Source organism: Gavia stellata, chromosome 9, assembly GCF_030936135.1.
Source record: "Gavia stellata isolate bGavSte3 chromosome 9, bGavSte3.hap2, whole genome shotgun sequence".
Taxonomy (NCBI): Eukaryota; Metazoa; Chordata; class Aves; order Gaviiformes; family Gaviidae; genus Gavia; species Gavia stellata.
Genome location: NC_082602.1, coordinates 13,379,872 through 13,385,709, shown reverse-complemented (window position 1 = coordinate 13,385,709; position 5,838 = coordinate 13,379,872).

The following is a 5,838-nucleotide window of genomic DNA, read 5'->3' as shown; positions in this document are numbered from 1 at the left end:
TCCATACTGCACATTCTATCTAGCCAATAAAGTATTTTAATGTCAATTACAGAATATTGTTTGTAAGTGTTTTGTGTGGGAGAGAGAGCTCCTCTGGATGTCTCTGAATGTGCTTCTCTGCTGGTAGTACTTTGAGCTATTGCCTAAATTTTGCCCTTGGCAAGCCTTCTGTTAAAAGGCATGAAGATCAGCTGTTGCTGGGCAGGAGTTTTGGATTCTCTAGCTTTGATGTGCTAGCAGATGCCACCAGAGTAGTTTGCTCCTGTGCTTAGATCATATGGTCCTGCATGAAAGCATCTCAGTTTTTTCCACTTCTCACTAGATACTAAGCAGATCTTCAAAACAGTGTTTCATCCAGATCTTCTGTTACTTAACCAGTTTTGGCACACTGAGACTGTCAGTAGATCCCTCAATGACTGCAACTTTCTGGGCAAGCAGTGTCAGACCCTTCCCAAATGTGTGTAACTACTTGGGGATTGTCTGTGAGGTAAGCACAGATGGGGTAACTTGCTTCCTTTGGGAACATCTACTTACATCCAGCCAGCTTGGTCTGATGATACGGTGTTAAGACTTTCTTAGGATGAATGGAGAGGAGCGGTACTAGATTGTTTCAGTCCTGTTAAATTAACTGAGAGTTGAAATCTTTCTTGGCATGACGAGAGGCTTTGAACAATCATTTTGTTGGAAGAGCAGGGGAATTTATTTTTGTTATACCATATATGGCATCAAATAGTTACTGCGATACACGTATTTTTAATACTTCATCTTCGAACAGGGAGTGGGTCAGATAACATCAGTAATTTCTTGGTCTCCTTCCTGAATGTTTTCCCTCTTTATCATCAAGCCAAAATTCATTATTATTATTGTTACACTGTAGTAATATTTGCTATCTCAGATGGAAGATTCTGTGTGGGATCAGGCTGCTTCACACAAAAGCTTTCTGCTGAATGGGTTTGTAGACTTTTTTGTGAACGTTTAGCAGTTCAGGATTTTCTTAATCTCATAATGTTCTGTCTACTGATACTGAAATTCTAACGCATCTGTCTTTGCCTACATGATATTAGGCTGAAGCCTGACTCAAATTAATTTGTCAGTAACTTTTCCCCCCGTGAGATTCAGCTGAGGTCACGTGAATATAAAAACACAATTTATGCTTAAATAATTGAAGATTCTTTGCTGAATAGACAACTGCTGCCTTGAGAGATTTACAACAAAGCTGTTGGCTTTTTTTTGCCCTAGAGAGTGGCGCAGGGTAGTCCACCGTGACTTTGTTCTGCAGGGTTGTTTCCTTTTCTGTCACACTGCACTAGGCTAGGTCTAATCTAAACCATCAAGGAAGTGTTTCCTATTAATCCCATGTTTATGGGATTGTGAGTAAACTTCCATTTTATGTGCTGTTGCTTGCATCTTCATGTATTCACGTGTGACAGGTAGTTGTATGTTTTTTTGAGCACCTGAGAAGTTACCACTGCAACGCTGGACTTAAGGTTTCACATCTGCTATTTATATGTAACAAAAAAAAACTTTGATGTAGTTTGTTCATAATAGCTCTGCCAAAGATGAAAATGGGGAAATGGCGGACTTCAGTCTTGTTTTCCTTGTGGAGAGAACCACTCGGAGAGCCAACCAGGCATGAAAATGTTTCACCTGCAAAGACGATACAAGATACTTATTCTGGATTACACTTTTTTTACTCTTTAGGTAGCCCTTTTCAAAGGGAGAGAAAATCTTGTGAATTTAACTGATTTCTTTTAAAGAAAGAAAAGTTTAATATGCAGTGGGTTGTAGATAGGCGCTGGTGTGTCTTGTGAGCCCTGCTGAAAGAAAGGCAGAGGTTTTGCAATCTCTTGCAGTGCTGACTTTATTTTGGAAATGGATGAGGGAGAACCACTTCAGCGACCGTGCCAGCAGAGCCTGGCCCTGCTTTGGCCCAAGGAGGCCTCGCACCGCCCAGGCGCTGTGGCGGAGAGCCTGGCCAGGGCCCGGGCATGTGCCAATTGTTCCTGGGTTGTGATTTACAGTGCTGCAGGGTAGGTCACTGTAAATCCTCTGCTCCGGTGTGAGGGGAGCACTGCACAACATATAGGTTGAAATTGGTGCTGTATTTGTCTGAAAATGACAACTGCGCTACAGCCCTTGCATGGCTGGGAGAGACATTAATCCTGTATGTGAGGAGAGTTACCAGAGTCCTGGTAACAAAGGTATTTGGGTTTCATCCAGAAAGACTAAATAAAACCTTGGGTTTAGTAGTAATAGCGACCTCTAATAGTGCTTTTGGCCTGTTTTTAACATCGAATGTTTTGGTTTTGCCCCTGGGACAAGAGAGGGCAGTGGTTAGTGCTGAGGCGGCTGAGCTGGGTGCAGTGTTCAACTGGCAGCCCCGAACTGCAGCTGAGGGAGGTTTGCTCTGGAGAGCCGCTGCGTGCCAGCGAAAGCTGCTGGCCTTGGAGAAAGCGAGGGCCTCGCACTGCATTAAGGAACCTCCAAAGTTACTTAAACCCCCAAATGCGTGCCCCCCTCCTCAGAAACCCGTTTCCCGCCACTGGGCTGGGCCCGCAGCTCGCGCTCCCCTCTTGCCTGGGCCTTCGGTAGAGAGGAGGCCAAAGCCTGCCCCGCAGGCTGTGTACCTTACTGCAGCCGCCAAGTAAAGCTGCCTGCTAGGAAAACAAAAACAATATTTACTCCTCCACATCAACTGCAAAAAAAAGCCTGAGTTATCAGAGGGAATCACTGGCAACAGTCTTGTGCTGGCAGGTGGTGGAACAAGGGGCTGAACTGTTCTTATCTTGGATAAACCTAGTCAGCGCTGCAGGAGGTACAAATAATTAGCAGTCTTGTTTGTGATTAAGCCCTAGGCAAACATGAAAACCTGTAACAAAAACAAAATCTTTTGTACAATGATTTCCATGTTAAAGGAAAAAAAAAAAAGTAATCTGCTACTAGAAGGCACCATACGGGTCTTTCAGGCGGGGTAATGCAAAATGAACTGTATCCCAACATATTTCACCTAGGAGAGGATGCTAATTGCCTGTAAGCAAGGGGATTTCAACAGCAATGGTTCAGCCTGTGAGGCTTCAGAAATGTGTAACTTGGGAGAGAAACTGAAATTGCAAAGAAACAGGCCATATGTGGTTTTGAATTAGAATTAAAAATGGATGAGATGCGAGGGTGTGATGGGGTACAATCAAGAGGGCAGTCGTGTTGCTGACGGGGGTCTGTTACCCACAGCACTACCTGTGCAAGTGGTTAGCAAAGGCAAATGCTAGGTGAAGAGCAGCTAGGAGCTGGCTTTTTAAATAAAACCCTTCCTAGGAAGCATAAAGCTAGATGAAGAATATTTTCAATTTTGGATTAACTACCTGGATTAATTTTACAAGGATTAGACCTCATTCCTCCTAACTCTTAGTGTTGCTTCAGTGCGATTTCAAGCTGGAGTTGGCGATACATACATTGGAGCAGATGAGGTTTCATGCCTTGTCCTAGAGGCTGGGTTGTGGGGTGGGTATCTGGCAAATACTCGCTCTGGCGGTTTGCAAAGTCTCTGTCTCGGCGTCCCCATCCACTGGCTGCAGTCGCTCATCCTGTGTTCAAGACTTGGCCCCACACCTTTGTCAGGTCACCTTGTTCTTTACTTGTGGTGGAAAAGTCCTCTCTGACTGACTTAAGAGGTGGTATAAAACATATGTGAAGGTACCTGGCTGTATAGCTATGGGAGGAGGTAGGAATCGTATCAGGGCTAACTAGCTTTGAGAGAATTATTTTATATCGTTTGCTATTTTAAAATGGAATTACATATTTGTAATGGTTTGCAAATAAAACCTCCATTCCCATCGTATTTCAAACTAAGTTAATGTGATATTGTGGCATAGTTATTGGATTCAATTGATATAATTAAAATAACTATGTTAGACTGTCAAAATACTTTTGTGCTGTGTGTAATGCTCCATGTTGCTTGCATATACAAAGCTAAGGCCAGTCTTGACTTCATTGCTCAAACTAGGCTGTGTCTGTGCTAGGTGATGCAGCTGAATACAGAGGTCCTGTTTTTTCCACAATTGCTATGGACCCACAGCTCTAAGTGAATTCATTGGCATCTGCACATGTCCATTGCTGCTTCACATCAGGACTGTAATTTGTTCCTGGCCACCAACAAACTGTTTGCAAAGAGTCTCAAGGTGTTGTAGCATTGACACAAACTAATGCAATTAGACATATTAGACACTGGTTTCTCTGCAACCAATTTTAAACAGCATCCTTGCTGTAGCTTTAAAGGTCACTGTTGATGGAGCCTCTCATTCGCAAACATCAAGCTTAATTTGTTGTCTATTTTAATGTATTGTCCTGAAGTTACTGGGTTTTGAGAACATAGAATCTATTAAGAAGCTTAATAGAGCAGCTCATTCCAATTATAAGAAATGTATTGGTGGAGAAAATGGAAATGCATGGAAGATCAATGTATTAAGCAGTTGCCTGAATGGAGGAAACAGAGGAAATGGATTAAAATTAATTCTCTTTAGTACAAAAAAGATATTTGCTTCTATATAGTACTAAAAATGTTGGGTTGCTTATATTGTAGGGGATGATAAAGCATTTCTATGCTGATCATATAAAATCAGATAAAGAGCTACCCACAACTTTCCTTCATCCATTTTTTCCCCCCGAGATAGTGCTGGGTATAGTTTGTCTTTATTTTTTTTTTCCTCTGGGTTATGTTTGCCTACTTTGGAGGTTCTTAAATTCCTACCCTGGAAGACCGTTTTACTGAAAACTTACTTGGCAGTAAGATAACTTAGCAGTTATCTGTGGCTTATCTGTGAAGACGCGGTCTGGAGCGACTGGCTCTTTGGCTTTCAATTTCTGTTGCTAAATGCCAGGTTTCCTAGGTGCAAAATCAAGAGTTTCAGACTATGGTCTAAGGACATGGGCATTTGGATAGCAATCCCAAGTGAATGCTGCCAGTTTCCTTCATCAGTGGTGTCTAAAGGGAAAAACGGGGGAGGTACTTTTGACTCAGATCAAATCTCTGCTCCCGTTTGCCATGTGGCACAACTCAATGTGTCATCTGCTTTGGCAAAAACTCATGGGGAGGCAGAGGAGGGGGCAAATTCACTGAGCCAGTTTTTGCTTTTACTACATCATTAAACTGTGGCCGCAGCCCCTCATGCTCAGTGCAATCACAATTCAAACACAGATGTTTGAAGAATGCTATTGTAATTATTTTTAACTTACTATTAAGGGCAGGTTTCATAGGAACTGTGAAACAAACTTATGATCCATAGAAATTAAATGTTAAAAACTAGTTGAATTATTTACAGTATCATCTGTATACTAATTTCACCTTTTGTGGTATAAACAGATTGCCGTTGAAGCCTCATTTTAAATTATCTGTGGATAATATCTGTGAAGGAGTTCCCAAGATTTTTTCATGTAGGAGAAGATTATAGCCTGAATGTAAGCAAAACAAGGTAGAGACTGGCTAACTCAAAAGTTAACTCAAACACAAATTGTATGTTTGCAGTAGGTTTTTTCTTTGAATTGTCTCAACAAATATTTTTCTTGTTTCCCCATGAGAAAAGCAGTCGGTAAGACCTTACAGAAGGCCCACCACCGTGTCATGGGAAAGAGCTAAAAGAGTGATCATGAACCTGCTGCTCCGCCTTGCTGGAGCTCCTTCCATATGAATGGGGGAAGGGGTAAAACCACTGTGCCAGAGATGAAGCAGGCTAGTAAGTGGGTATATTATAGTTGGGACTGAACTGAAACATGCTCATATTTGGCCTCTGGGATTTGCACCAAATGTGGCATTTCAGTGCATGAGGAAGAACATGGCTTTTGTGC